The sequence below is a fragment of the Propithecus coquereli genome, unplaced genomic scaffold (genome assembly GCF_000956105.1).
Source record: "Propithecus coquereli isolate 6110/MARCELLA unplaced genomic scaffold, Pcoq_1.0 Scaffold33, whole genome shotgun sequence".
Classification (NCBI taxonomy): domain Eukaryota; kingdom Metazoa; phylum Chordata; class Mammalia; order Primates; family Indriidae; genus Propithecus; species Propithecus coquereli.
The window spans coordinates 7,359,952-7,376,098 of NW_012148952.1; positions in this window are offsets into that span (position 1 = coordinate 7,359,952).

Below are 16,147 nucleotides of genomic sequence, written 5' to 3' on the forward strand. Positions count from 1 at the left end.
GAGTGGTCCTGAGCCAGCCCAAGGCTCTGCGGGCCATGTGGGCGAATGCAGGGGGACGCACCTGGGGAGTCTGTCCCCCGGGGACCCCAAGGAAAGGCAGAGCATCCCCTGCCTCCTCTCTGGGGCATCTCAGCTTATCATCAGCTGGGAGTTCCTCTTCCCACGAGCCAGAGACTCTCGGTGTGTTTTAGGAACTATGGGAACTGACCCAATTTCATTCAGGGCGGGCTTTATGGACGGTGCCAATCACACAGTTAGTGGGGTTTCAACACAGGGGAAAGTCAGTGCCTGTCCCCAGCCTCTTCCTTTCCTTCGTATTCTCACTGATTTTAATGACCTCTCAGTATCTGGTGAAAATCGAACTCAAGGTCTTTTTATTTAGACAATCAAGGACCACAAAATTAGTTGCTTTCTCAATTTACACACAGTCATATCTCCTTGCAGTCTCCCTCAGGTTCTGGTTTCAGGCGGACTCCGTTCTCAGGTTGAAAGGAATGCAACTCGCATCTTGTAGTTTAATGAATTTACATAAATCCTTGGAGTAGCATTGTTGGACCCCAGCTTGCAAGCTGAACTCTAATGCTGTGCATTGGATTTGTGTAAAATCAAAGTCGGAAGATTACGCCCCGCCCCTCCCTTTTCCCACCTCTTCTCTCCCAGCCCTTTTTATTTGGGGCAAGCAAAGTAGTTAAAAATGTCAAACTCACAGTATGTACTGTCAACAACACAATGAGGAGGCTGAAATAAAATCCTAGGACTTCACCGGTGATACTTTATACTTACATAGGGCCTTTTATTGAGAGCCTTCCAGTGCCTTAGGGACATTAATCCTCGGTGTGCCTCTCAGGGCTGGGACTGGAGCCTGCACTGGTTGAGGAAGCAAAGGGATGGGGGTGACGCCCCATTTCCATGGCAGGTCCCAGGCAGATTCTCAAAGTGTGTCAAATTTCACAGCTCTCCCCGTCACCTCTTCTTCTAGCAGATGTTGCCATATCAGCCCCTCTCCAAAGGTCCTGTGTGCCCCGATAGTGTCAACAACCCAGTAGACAGACTGCACGTGGACTGGGGCACCAGTGAGTAACCCTCACTACCCCTCATTGGGAAAAGCAGCATTTGTAAGTTTGGAATTTGATACGTCGTGAAACACATCAAAGCGGTCATTATGGAGTAATCTGAACTTTTCCTGGGACTCCTTACACTTACTTTATGGTTTAGTCTTGTTTGTGCCTGATTTATGTATGAGGGCTGCCATAACATACAGGATTAAAGTTGATAAATGTCTTTATCCCACCGTGTGTTTGGGGTCATCAACGTGGCACCTGTTTTGTCTTTTCCAAGTTGTACTTTATATACCAATTTTGTGTCAAATATGATCTATCGTAGATAATATTTACCAAGAAGTTTCTAATTGATCACCAGGATCTTTCCTAAAGAACCTGGGAAAAGCTACATGATATTTATCAATGTCTGATTGCGAGACAAGAGGGTCATATATTTACTTCTCTTGTTATAAACAGTGCTTCTTAAAATACGGCCCGAGGGCCATCGGTGTGAGAACGATGGGGCTGCTTTCTCAGCATGCGGATTCTCAAAGCCCCTACAGACACACACTCTCAAGCCATGCTAGTTTGTCTGGTGAATGCTGAGGTGTTTCTATGTAAAATTTCCTCTGCTTTCAATTTCTGTTCCTATTATCTCTTAGAGGGCAGACTGGCTGGCCACAGGCTGCCTCTTAAGCCCTGGGAGAACCATTCGCTCCAGGAGAAGAAATAGATATGGGAGCTCAGGAGTACTCGTGAGCCCGGAGGCTCTCGGTGTGAAGGGAGGCAGCAGTGCACCTGATGTTTCTCCCCTCTGCGACTGCATCTCGCCCAGTTCCAAGCGCATGGAGAATTTACTCCCTTGTGGTGCTCCGGGACTAAGCTCTGTGAACCTGATTTCCAAGGTCTTTGCACTTGTCTTTGAGGCCTATGACATAGCTCCTCTTGGAAGAGCTGAGCAGAGGGTCTAGGGCTCCCTGGGACGCTGCAGGGTCAGGCAGACCTGAGTTGAAATGCCAGACTCTTAGTGTGATCATGTTGCAATGACGAAGTAACACACCTCTCTCGACCTCAGTTTCCTCCGTTGTGAAAGGGGAGTGATGAAAACAGTATGTAACTCACTGGGATGTTTTAAGGGTAAATTAAATGACGCACTTAAAGCAGATGGCACATAGAAGTGCTTAAGAAATAGCAGCTGTTCTCGTTGTTTATGGGGTGGAGGGGAAATCAGATGCTGGAGGTAGAAACTGTACCTATGGTGATGGCCTTGGTAGGTCCTTGTAATACCAGACAACACCAGCAAGCAGCTCTAACAGACGTTTTGGCTGTTTTTCACTCCATGCAGATCTATCATCTCTGACCTTAGGAATTTTCCAGTTGAAGACAGAAAACATTTAAAGAATATGGCTTAAGACTTTTTAACAGATGACTGGGTAAATAGCCATAGGTGTGCCTGTGATATCACCGCCTGGCAGCCCTGGCCTGGTGAGGGCAGGCCTGGGGGTTGGGGGAGGAAGGTACCTGAGGGGGGATCAGCTGGTGTCATGGGCAGGGTGGGCCGCATCTCAGCAGGTGGGGGCAATTTTGGCAGCAGCAATAACGGTCACCTGGTAGGTAGAGGCGGGGAGGACAGCCTTCTCTCACCCACCCTCACCTCTCCCATTTGTGTTTACACGAGTCGTAAGCCTAGTTAAACACCTGTATTTGACTCTCGCTTGGGAAAGTATGCCCCGTTTCACACCCCAGGGGCTCCAAATGTGCATTTAAACAGAATCTGACCTCAGCTTCCTGTAATATGTGGGCCATAAAAAAATAAAAACGGGCAGGAAATATGGGTTGTGCTTTCCTTTTCTTGAAACTATTACAGACATAAGATATCTTCTCACTATGAAGTAAGACAAGGCACTAGTATGCTTTCTCTAGAGGAATGGAAATAGTGCTTTGAAAAGCCTATCTTACCTTGGTGGAAATTTTCAGTCATTCTTTTTCTTGGACTTTTTTTTCCCCCCTAAAGAAAAACATAGTATCTAATGTGTGGCTTATGCATGCGAGTTTCCACTATAGGGGCCCCATAGGTGGTATGGAGGGTAGACAGACCTGGGTTTTGTGCCGTCACACCGGGCCAGTGAAAAAGCCCTAAGCCCTCCGTAATAAATCTCTGAAGGCTCCCTGTGGGGCAGACTCCCCTAAGCTCCCTCTGGAGATCTCCTTAATGTTAGACTAGCCATGACAAGGAACTGGTCAAACCTGTGCCCCTGCAAGTTTTCTCACTTGTCCCTCCAGCGTGTGCTGGCACCCGGTGAACTGAACCAAAGCAGTTCACACTCATCTTACCTTAAAACTCCACTTGTCAAACAGCAATTGCACATGGAAAAGGCCAGCACTTTATGTTCTGAGCATTTAACTGTAATCATTTCTTAAGGTGGACAGAGTCTAAGACGTTTTCAAGTCACTTCTCCAAAGCCATGGGAAGAGCATTGGTCCTGGGATCAGACATGAAAATCCTGTGCCTTTTCCCTCTGCTTCACTCTGTTCCATTCCCCACACTGTTCATCCTAGGAGAAACTCCACCAATATTCATTCAGTCAGCAGATCTTTACTGAGCACCTGCTATATGTCATACATTTGGTGAAGAAATAGTGAGGTTTTTCCTTGAGATTTATTTTGAAAATTGTACCATCATGCTTTTATTATTTTTAATAACAAAAATGGAACATGATCATTGGAAAAAAGTCAAACCACACAGAAGCATACAGAAGTGAAAATTTCACCCACCTCTCTTCCCAAGGATAACCACCACTAATAATTTGTACGATTCGTCTCATCATACACATTCTTTTTTTCTTTCATATGCCGCAATCTATTATGCAATTTGTTTTATTCACTCCATAAGCAACCATTACTTCTGTCTGTGTCAGTATATAATTACCTCAATTTACCTTTTCTCGTATTCGTGAATGTTTAAGTTGTCCCCACTTTATTGGATTATAAATAATGCTGTAAAGAACATTCTTGTGCTTATACACTTATGCTCTTTTGTAAGCATATTTGTGGGATTACCATGGAAAAGTGGAATTGCTGGGTTTAAGGGTTTGTACTATGCAATCTTTAGGCACTTCTAATTTACTTTCCATGAACATTGTGTTCATTTAAGACTCATTAGTAACATACAAGATTTGTATTGTCTTTAACCAGTTCCTACATGAAAGTGACATATTTTAGGGTCTTGAGACTCTAGCAAATCAATAATCAATTACTACTCTTTGAGGAAATAATTTTCAGACATGCTGTGAGCATCCACTGTGGGTGGTGAGATGTGAGGTCATTGTCTTCCAAGGGCAGGGAGAGTGCTTCTTCTAAAATACACCCACTTCCCTGGAATCAGCCAACCTTGTTCCTGCCTCCACCCCCAACACCCCCACCCTGCTCACTTCTCTCTAGGATTCACTATGGCAGGTGATTTGGGTATAAACAAATAACCAACACTTAACAAGGCGGCCCTCAAAGATCTTTCAAACTGAGCTGGGGAGACAGAACACAGATGGCTAAAAAACAAACTAAAAATACAAGTCAGTATATAAAAAGCAGCAAATAAATATAAATAGTAAGCATCATTATAGCAGTCCAGAGGAAGGAAGGAAAACAGTGGGCTGGAGTGTTCAAGCTTTATGGCAGAGGCTCAGTGTTAGATTTGTGGAATTTCTGTAGGTGGGGGCTGGGTGCGTGTGGGAAGATAACCATAAAAATACCTAAGAAGAGAGAGAAGAGAGATCCCATGAGAGAGTGGAAAATAGGGGGAAACTGCCCACTTTTATTTTGATACTTGGAAGTGGGTAGGGCTTATAGTGTTCTTTGAGATTGTTACAGATACTTGGCAGAGGTTATTTATTAGTAGGGGTGGTGCAGGTAGGTCACCAAAATTTTGAAAAGCAGAAGAAAGCTTCCAGCCTGCTTCTCGGGGGAAAAAAAATGACATATTTGCAAATACACACAAAATTTTGCCTCTGTTTTTAGCGAGCCCTTCCTTCTGCCCCAAGTTGAGGTACTTTGGAGTACAATAACTAAAAAGAGTTGCAACCCAAGACAGTCCAACTAGGAAAAATGTTAGCCAGGTATATACATCGCAGTAAAAGTTATAAAGTGATATAAGACACAACTGACATTAGTACATTTATGAATCATCAAACTCCGAAGCAGACTTGAAACAGGTGGGTAAACAACTCGATAGGGCCTCTATGTCGTCAGTTTATCCTGCGTAAATTGGTGGAGGCAGTTCTTTGTCTTTTGGGGACCTGAAAGCAGCCAAGCTCCTGAAAATGTGAACCAATCAATGGGATTATTTACGCATGTATAACTGGAATCCACTCCAAGATGCCGATTTTGCTGCAGAAAAGATACTTTTGCGCCCCACCCCCCTCCTTTCTTTTTGACAGTCAGTTAATAAAGACTCAACAATAAGCAGCTGCCAGTGATGTCATTTGGGACTTTGTCCACGGAGCTTGTATTTACAAGCTCGCGGCAACTACGGAGCCGGAGCCGCAGCCCGGGGAGCAAGTCTCCGCAAAGTTGCTCAGCGCCGGCTGCAGGACTCCGCAGCCGCTGTGAATGTTCGGGAAAACTGACTCTGTTCTCTTCCTGCGGCCTTTGAATGCTTCACAAATAAACGGAGGATAACCAACCGCGGGAGGAAATTTTTAGCTGGAGAGTCCTTGCAGTTCCCGTGTCTGTCTCCAGGACTGTAATACGTGTTGACTGAAGAGCTAACTACAAGTAAGACTGCTGGGATTTTTTTTTTTTTTAAACCTCTTGTAACAGTTTTTCTTATGTATACAACTTGCTTTCCTTTTAAAGTGAGACGATGTCGTTTACCTATTTCTATAGGCTCTCTCCGCTGCCACAACAAGTATGCATTTGTTTTAAGTAACTGTAGTGCCCTGAAGTTGACTGGGGTGAGGTATAAGGACGTGCTGATAAGGACATACTGAATTGTTAATCTGAATTTGCTTCTGCAGGGAGGTCGCTTAGGTTTTTTTGTTTGTTTTGTTTTGTTTTTTAAAATAAATACCAACCAACCAAACAAAAAGCTATTGGGCTGACCTGTCCTAGGAAGTTTAGTAGAAAACTGTGAAGACTGTTTTTTCATTACCTGGTGTGCTGGAGGAGGCAGCTCGCTTTTTGTCTCTGATCCTTTTTGTGGTTTTTAGATCTCTAATATGTGCATGTCGTTTTTATGGTCCCGTCCTGCCTGCACCCTCTCCCCAAACACACACACACACACACACACACACACGCACACCCATGCTCATTCATTCTCAGGGACTTGTATGTGTAGAACAATGTTTTGAAATTGAAACTGTTTCTGTTTGGACTTTTTCCCCACATTGAGCTTATGGAGAAATGTTCAATGTTGTGACTTGTCTTCTGAGTTGGAACCCTAGTTAATGTACTACTGAAGAAGTCAAACTTTGACACTCAGCTATGTCGTGTTCAAGATCCGCTTTGTCTCTTTCGCCTTCCTTGGGGCTCTCTAAAACTCTCTAGGTATCTCCGGAATTTAAATAGGAAGAGTGGTCTCTGTGTGCCACCAGCCTGGACAGGGACCTCTCTTATCCTGCCTTCCTTGGGTCTTGAGTGAGCTGTTCTCTATTGCCACCTGGAAGCTCTGCTTAAGAGTCCTGAGAAATTGTCTTTCTGTGTGTCCTTCAAGTGGCCGGCTGTGCGCCTGCAGTTCAGCCTCTTGCAACCAGTAGCAAATCCTGGCTGCTTCCCATCCTCTAGACCTGACAGCCCGCTGCCGGGGTTGGCAAGAAGGGGCTGTCCGCCTGTTAGGTCCGTGCGCGAACCCATGAGTCACTTAGGAGGCCGGCTTGGTCCTGAATTTAGCTGCTCTGTCACCAGCCCCAGAAGCACAGTGACAGCCCTCTCTGCCTTTCCCTTTTCTCTAGATTCAGAATTGTAAGAAGCCAGTGCCAAAAGATCCTAAAATATTCAACTGTTTTCCATGGAGTCCTCAGGTGGGCAACCTGCTGTCTCTTTGCAAGCTCCAGATTTTTCCACCAGAGCACACTAGGCTTGGATATGTTTTATGTATTAGAGCTCAGCGCGCTTTGCAAATTTTTGTTTAAAATAAGGGATTTTCTGCCAAAACAGATTTCAAACTATTATTAGTCACAGTGTCTTTTACGGAAGAAAAACTGAGGCACTAGGAAGAGATGTGATCTGCCCAAAGGCACCCAGCAAGACAGTCACAGAGCGACAACTAGACACTGAGCTGCCCGTGTTCATTCCAGCATGCATTCTACTTCTCAAGTGCTTAAAGACGGAAAAGAAATAACACCCACACGTGGTTCATGTGCTTTCTTGTAGGAACAGGGCTGGTGCAGCGGTACAGATGAAGGTGGTCTGGAAAAGAGAGAGCATTCCTGTTTTGTCTTTGGCTCTGGTTACATTTCTCAACGTCTCTGTTCCTCATTGTTTTCACTAGCGAAGGAAAGAGAACTCTGTGATTATTTTACAGTTGATGGCCTGAAGGCAAACGAGGCGGTTCTGGCAGTTGAAACAGCACAGAAGGCATTTTGCACTAGGGACAGGCTGGGATGCCCAAGGTGACTCCCAACTCTGATGCTCTGTGTTCCTACTTCCAAGCCTCACACTTCTTTTGTTGACCACAACTTATTTTCCTTCCTCCTCTTTGGGGCCCCTCTTGCCAGTGGAACCTTCTCTTCACTTTTTCATTGATTCCTCTTCCCCACTTCTTCCTCTCACTGCAGCCTGGAGCTCAGATTCCAACGTTCAGCCGGATCCCACGCACACCCTCCATCCCCCTTCCCTCTGGAGCCTTCTTTGACCCTGACACTGCCTTGGGGGTGCCTTGGTGGACTCTCCAGGTCCAAGTGATGATTCACTTGTTTGGACCCTCCTGGTATCTGTGCCACCACTCTTTACCATGGGTTCTGGAGCTCTTTGCCTCATAGTTAAATACCTCTTTCCATTGAAAGCAAGGGCTACGTTTGCATACTTCCTATATCCACAGCACCTAGCACAGAGTAGTTGTTCAATGCACATTGCTAAATAAATGAATGAGTGAGTTAAATATCCATTTTCCTGCATCAAACAGCCAGTCCTCTGCAGTTGGTTGGCAAAATTATCACATAACTGTGCTGAGTGGCTTTAAATTCTTCTTCATTGTGGTTGAAGGCCCTCAATGCCAGACTTCTGAGCATGGGGACCGGGCTATTCTAGCTGTGATGCCTGGCTCATTTCTCTCCACTCCCCAGCATGGATTATAGCTGTTGGGGAGATTCTGGGCCTGACGGCTCATATAAATCTTGCATCAAGGGGCAGCATGGCAGGGTGATTGAGGACCTGCACTCTGGAACCAGACGTCCAAGCTCAAGTCCTACTTCTACCACTTGGTGGCTTTATGATCCCAGTTAATTCACTCAAGTTTTCTGTTTCAATTTCACATCTTTAAAATGTGGATACTAAGAGTGCTTACCTCATGGGAAGGTGAAGGAGGATTAAATATATTAATATAGCTAAAACGCTTGGTACAATGCTAACTACTGATGAATATAAGCTGTTGTTACTATTTACCTGGCAGATGCCCACATCCCACCCCAGACTTAATGTCCAAGGTGGGATTCAGATCCAGAAATACTTACAAAGTTCCTCAGATGATTTCAATGATAATTACTGGCTTAGCCACCAGGAGAAGCTTTCTGTTACCCAAACATGCTGTGCTTGTCTGTTATTTAGCACATCTGCACCTCTGAGTTCCTGTGGCATCTCTCCACACACTCAGTTTGTTCTCTAGGTCCTTGCCTGCACTTCCCCTCCTGTGAACAGCTTTTCATACCCCGCTCACCACAGGTAGGTGTCCCTGTGCACCATGACACTGTGTACGAATTGGTGCTTGTATGTCTGCCCCTTTTCACCCTCTGTGTCTCATGAGGGTGGACCTGCTGGCTAACTCCCAGAACTTAAACCATGCATGGTACCATCTTTAGGGAATTACTTGTTGAGTAGACAAATGAATACTGCTCATCAAATCATTCATTCCCACTTGACTCTCTGTCCCATGCCTGGCCCTTTTCCAGGATATATCTGTGAGCCTTGCTTCACTCTTGAGGCTTCAACTTTATCTCTGGTACTCTCTCAGATGATGTCTTCACTTTCCACTTGAAAGAGGAGATTGCCGTCTTTCATTCTAAGTTCTTTCCATGTCTCTCTGCTTCATCTCACAATATCACCTGTTCTGTCTCCTCCTTATTTCTCTCGATGTAATGATCACACCCTGTGATGTTCTACCTGAACTCTATTGGAATGCTTAACCTCTGTGGTCGCATCTTATAATTGTTTCCTTACATTCTTCTCTTTGCCACTAGATTCTAGTGAATGAGAGGTGGGGGCTTGAGTTGACAAATTTGTAACCTTATGCTCAACACCTGGCACAGAGCGAGTAGGTTCCCAGTAAGTGAAAAAAATGTTTGAATGCATGGCTAATGGGCACTAGGAAAGCAGATTTAACTTCCTGTAATTACTATTGGGTGATTACCGTGTAGCAGGCACACTTCTAAGCTCTTTGCATGAGTCATCTCATTAAGATCATTGTATTCATTGTCCAAGCAAGAATACTGAAGTTCAGAAAGGTTGAGTAATGTGCACAGGTCATATGGGTGGTGAGAGGCAGAGGTAGGATTTGAACCTGTAGCACATACTCTTAACCTTTCATTGCACTGCTCTCTGGATGTGGAAGGCTAATGTTGTCATGAGCCTTGTCCACGATTGAGATTTGATCTTTCATGTCTGCGCCAGGACTGATTGTACTCTCAGAGCAGTAAATCAGGTTAATACTTCTAAGTACCAATCAGTTGAACTGGTGATTCACATTTTCGGGGTATATCTAAAGCCCATACCCAGTCCTTTGGTATTTTTGTTTCTCTTTTAATCTCAGATATGAATCTCTTTTTAGATTAGCCCAAATTTATGGTTAAACATCAAGATTATTTGCATTCTTGGCATTGGTGTTGGTAGGCTGAGTTCAGCTTGGTCAAGAGTGTAAACCAGGGACTAGGTAAAAAGAAGAAAATTAGAAATACTGGTTGGCTGTTTGGTTGGTCCCTAGAAAAGTTTACCACGGTAAATGGTAGTATTTTGTGAAAGTGGATTTAAACAGCCAGAATGGTTTAGGCTGAACGAACACTCTGGCAAGTCATTGAACTAGTTAAGCACAAAGTACCTTATAGCCTTATTTTTCTCCAGTTCTCTAATTCTACAAGGTTTAATGCCTTTGGAATTTTGGATTCCCAGTTGTGCTTCCTTTATAAATGAAATAATAAATCTCTCAGATACATAGAACATTACCCACAACGTTTACAATGCCACAATACATACTTGCCTAATGAAGTATATCATGTCAGTTTGGAAGCTTCAGTTACGCAAGGTACTTCCCAGTAGTTACATAAATTAATCTTGGTATTTTCAGGGCAAGAAATCAGATCTCTCCTCTTAGAAATCAACTCTGCTGGATTAGCAATTCCTTTGAGTAGAATTTGGATGCACTGTAGAAACCCAATGGACTGAATTCAAGAGGAAAGTCCCAAATCCATTTCGGAGCATGAGCTTGGATGATAACATGGCAGATAAATATTATGCTGTTGAAAGAAGAGCTGTTAGTAGTGAAATGTGGGAACAAGCGCTACCATCAAGATGCATGTCCAACAAACTGCCCCATATAGAGCACTTTCTTCATTTGGCAAATCGAATCTAGAAACAGAGGACTGATCCAGGCCAGTCAAAAAGACATGTTTCAAATGGTTTCCATTGTCAGTGCTAACCAGTTTGCAGAAACTTTCGAAAAATCAAAGTAATATATGCTCATAATTTAGAAAATCAAATATTAAAATGTTTATATATCTATATATCCATATATATGAATATGACTACTAAATGATAGTGCTAAAATATTCATATATATATCTATAAACATTGTATGTGTTTATCTTGCAGTCCCCTGAACCACCCCTCCCTACCCCATTCCTCAGTCCTGTTCTTCAGAGGCAACCATTTCCTTTTCTTTTAGCTGCTTTTTATGTGATATTTCTAGATAAGTTTCTATATCTATGTATAATGTCAAATTATTTACTATTTATTTCCTATTATGGTAGAGTTATATCTTTTTTCTATCTCCCACACCTTCCCTGTTCTTCAATACAATTATATTACAGCTGTGATTAAATGTATATTCAGTGCTTATTTTTGTCATATATATTGTTTACGATTGAGTCAAATCATTTATTATGATCACATCTTCTTTTTGTCAGAAATATTTTCCTCAAAGTTATTGACTCACTTAAAAAATTTACGTAGTTTTCTAAGACTCTATAGCTGTATTTTTTCATTAGCTCCAATAGCCTTTTAACAAATGTTAAAGATAATCTCCCTATAAAACATTCTTCTTATATGACTAGTTAAATTCTCAAGTCATCCTGCTCTGTTCTGTTTTTTTGTCAGTTGTCAAGGAAAAGAAGTTAATTATTAGTTGTGCCATATCAGAAGCAATTTAAAATGCCTGCCTCCAATGTTTCCTTTATTCTAATTAGAATCAATTACTCATATTTGCGTAAATAGAAACGATCTGGTTTATTGTAGTTGTAAATAACATTCATAATTTGGTTTTCATGGTCTCATGAATACTCAATACATTTGAATGTAAGAAATATCTCTTATTTCTGATTACCTTTGACATGTAGAATAGCTTCATCAGAGGAAAGCAAAGGATACTTCATGTAATGTTATTTTATGAATAGCTAAATGTATGGCCCACTCAATGTGACGTTTATTTCTTCCCTTTCTCATTTTCTTCTCAGCCATTCTTTCAGACCAGACTTGTATAATCAGGAATGTGAAATACTTTGTTATTGAAAGTTGTTAAAATAGTTTACTTAAAACAAATGTGAAAGACTTTACCTTTAGGGACAGTGTTTTTGGAGATTGCCAGTAGAGGGCCTTGTTAAACTAAGTAAAATTTCACATACAGAACAGTTGCCAACAGTTATAGCTACGCTGTTAAGCCATTGTTTTTAGGATTCCTGATTAATGACAGTAAAACTACCACAATGATTTTTTAAGTGCATTGTATTTTTTCCTATATGGAGAAATTAGACATCTTACTTTTCATTTTCATTGTTTTCTTAGGAGGAAATTGGAGAATTCAGTTAGATCATTAATAATGAAGCCACCAAACTGGGGTTTTAGATGCCTAGTCATGAAATCTGTACATGACTTTCTCTTGGAGTTGGAGCACTGGTCTCTGAGCTGTTTGGGAACCTAGGATTGGCTGTTGAATACAGAGGAGAGAAATGATGGCTCTCCTATCCCCTGCCACTGTTCTGGGTGCTAAGGTTAGAATATTAAACAAGACAGACACAGGCTCTGCCTTCATGGAACTTATAGCTAGATAGGGAGATGTCATTAAATAGTCGACCACACATTCAGCTACACTGGTGACAGGTGCTGTGAACAAGTGCATGGAGCTACCAGAGCACATCACAAGTAGGCCCAGTTCATACTGGCTTCCTGCGTTTGGGTGAGCCCCACTCTCAACAAAAATGGGTTTTCTATTCCCTACAGCTGGACCAAAATCTTCTCTCCCTGTACAGGATGTCCCCACTTCAGACACAGGGAAGGAGAATCTAGACTGTGAGAGCTGAGAACATATCATGTTCTCGATTGTGCTCACCTTCCAGTGAAGGAGACAGTCGTGGGAGTTTAGCTGACATTCCTAGTCATTCAGCAGGTTAGTGCAGAGGTATTCTCTTCCTACACACTGGTTTGTTTTCCAGCTCCTCTCATCAAAATCTCTCCTTAGCGTGGTTCTCTTCTCCCCGCCCCATCCTCGTGAGAGCCACTTTTTCTCAGGCCAGGTGGCACTTCCTCAGGAAGGTGCTCCCTACTTGTGATGTGCTCTGGTAGCTCCACGCACTTGTTCACAGCACCTGTCACCAGTGTAGCTGAATGTGTGGTCGACTATTTAATGACATCTCCCTATCTAGCTATAAGTTCCATGAAGGCAGAGCCTGTGTCTGTCTTGTTTAATATTCTAACCTTAGCACCCAGAACAGTGGCAGGCACACAGTAGGTGCCCAACAAATATTTGGTGAATGAATGAATATAAGCAAGTTTTCTGACTTTTAGACCAGTGCTTTCTCTTCTCCATTTTTTCATTTATGAAAACATTCGTTTTATATCTCAATTGATGACATTCAAATCTCAATCGATGACATTCAAATCTCGTGATAGTTATAATGCCTGTGGATTCCGGGCACAAAGGCATGGGATTTGGGGTGTTTTTTATTTTATTTTATTTTTTTACACCTAACTTTCAATGAGTGAGTGAGCACCTCTTTACTTCTGGTAGTGCAAGGATCAGTATTCATGGCATCCATCAAATAGAGGCTTTCTAGTTATGAGAACAAATGAATAAGAGAACACAGAAGGATTTTTCTTTTCTTGTTGCTGAGGACAAGGGGAGTATCAACAGGAAGATGTCCTGAGCTGAGTAACATGCCCTTTCATTTTTCCCACATTGGGCTAGAGATTTTCTGGAGTCCTGTAAGTTGTGAATTACTCTTTTTCCGAGAGGCTGTGCGGTGCACTAGAAGACCAGGATCTCTGAAGTCAGTTAGATAGAGCAAGAGAAGGTATATAACTACAGCTCCTACCCACGTGGCGTTTACCCTCGGATATCCCTGGGTTCCGATGTCTGTTCTGACCTGTACTGACTGGGCGAGTGATTTAACCTCATCGAGCTGGGTTTCCTCGTCCATAAAATGTAGTCACATCAACAGTGACATCAGATGTACTTGTTAAGTATATATAATGTGTCTGGCCCTGTTGTACTTCCTGTGCGTATTGTCTCGTCTGATCCTCACAACGGTCCTCTGAGATAGATATTAATTCCATTTCATAGATGAGAAAACCAAGGTACTGAGAGGCTAATTCCGGATTACACAGTAAGTCTGTAAGGTAATATGTAGACATATTACCTCATTATAGGATCATTATGAAGATAAAATGAGATGAACTGCCTCCCGTGCCTACGCAGACATGGACTCGCAGTACGTGGTGACCATCGTTGTCATTATTGGCTCTTTATCAGAGGACATGGCATTTGTAAGTGGGTGACTGCTGTAGGGCAATGAGGACAGTGCTGTGTGTCCCAGTTTTAGAGACTTGTTGTTTAATCCTAATGTCAAATGTCAAGAGTTCCATTTACTCTGTATTTTGGCACAAATGAGTACTTTGCAGCCCAAAACAACTACCGAGGAAGCTGCCCACTCCCAACCCCCTCCTGGGCCGTGAATGCTCCCACCATATGGGCATATTTTTCACTGCTCAATGCCTTGCATCTGTTTATGTGATGCCCCTGGCTTTATCGTCCCTGCATTTTGCTTGACAAAACTGCCAGATCCTGTGGTCTTCAGTTTGTGTGGAACTGCTTATTTGAAGTACAGTGCAACTAGCTTGTAGGGTCGGAAGGGTGTCAGGAGCATCTGGCTCCCTTTGATGGGGTCTTAATTTGATGCCCTTTTCTACATCCTGGGACCATCTCCCCAGCTGTGCCCATCCCCTTCCCCAGCTTTCTCTTTCTGTCTTTACCCCACCATATTTCTCAATTCTCTCTCTCTTTCCCTCGACCCCACCTACATCTCATCTCTCCCTCTATTTTCTCAACCCTTTGGCTCTTCTTCCCCCTCCTTATCTTCATTTCTCTTCCTTCCTCCTCTTTCCTCCCCTCTCCAGGGCAGAGGAGAAGGGATCATGGCGAGTGTTTCTCAATGGACCAGAGGCTAGAGAAAAAGGAAACCATTTCAGATTCTCCATAATCTTCAAATGCCCTGGACCCCCATTATAATCCTGACCCCATTAAACAAAGAACACATCCAAATTACAGGCCAAATCAAGAGAGAGACCAAAAGGAGCAAGCAGCAGAGCGGAGTGGAGAGAAATCTGGACAGAGAAATGGAGCGACCCTATTTGTAAAATCCTGCCACAAGTCAGCTGTAGGACACAGGATCAAGCAGCCCAGTCTGCAAAGTGAAGGGGGAGATCAGATGGTCCCAAGGCCATTCTGGTGCTGTGATCCTGTATTCTTAGTCACACAGAGATTGCAGCCTGACTCACAACACAGGCAATTATCAAAGCACCAAGGAGCAAAGCCCCTCCCCCAGGACAGTGGGCTCAGGGTTGGGCCACAAGCATGGGTGTCCTGGGGACACCGGCAGGGCCTATGATCCCCAGAAGTCCCCTGTTTTCCCAAAGTGCTGAAGTGATTCGTCAGCTGCACAATGCTGTGTGTCCTCACAACAGATGTTAAAGGATCACCCTCGAAAGGGTGTTTCTCCAAAGCATCTAATTATAACCTCTACAGAAGATTAACAGATGTTATAATTGTTTTTACCCTTTGATTAAATAGTTTCTGCATGAGTAGCTTTCTTAGATTTTCCTTTTCTGTTTTGTATGATCTTTATAAAGAACTGACATGTGTCTTCAATTTTCTAGAGATAGTTCCTCAACGGGCTTGGTAAGACTCTGCAGATTCATAATTTCATGCTCTCTCTCTCTTTCCCATGTCTTTATATGCATGGAAAACCTGGGACGGGCTGTGCTTGTGTAGGCTGAAGCATTGGTTTGTAAGGCAGCCAGGTGGCAGGAACATGAACATGGCCTGGAAGATGGCCTCTTTCTTTGCTGTTTGTTTGTCTGTGGAGGTGACTGATACTCATGAATGTTCTCTAGGAAAAATTGTGCCAAGTGGGAAAGGAAAACTCAGAAAACTTTGCATGGCAACCAAGCATGCCAGGTGCCTAGCGTGCAAATGAATGTGTGAGCAGAGAGAAAAACCACATTCGTGATGTGAATGTCTGCAGATTTCTCTCTGGCAATATTTGTTCTGGAAAAATAAGCCATCAGCCAGAAGCATTATCAACTTCAAAAACATTATCTTCCTTCCATTATTTAGAACTTGGAATTCTTTCTTCTCCATTAGGAATGTGGTTTGTGTTCTATTGCTCATTTATCTCACCTTCTGTTGAGCCCATAAG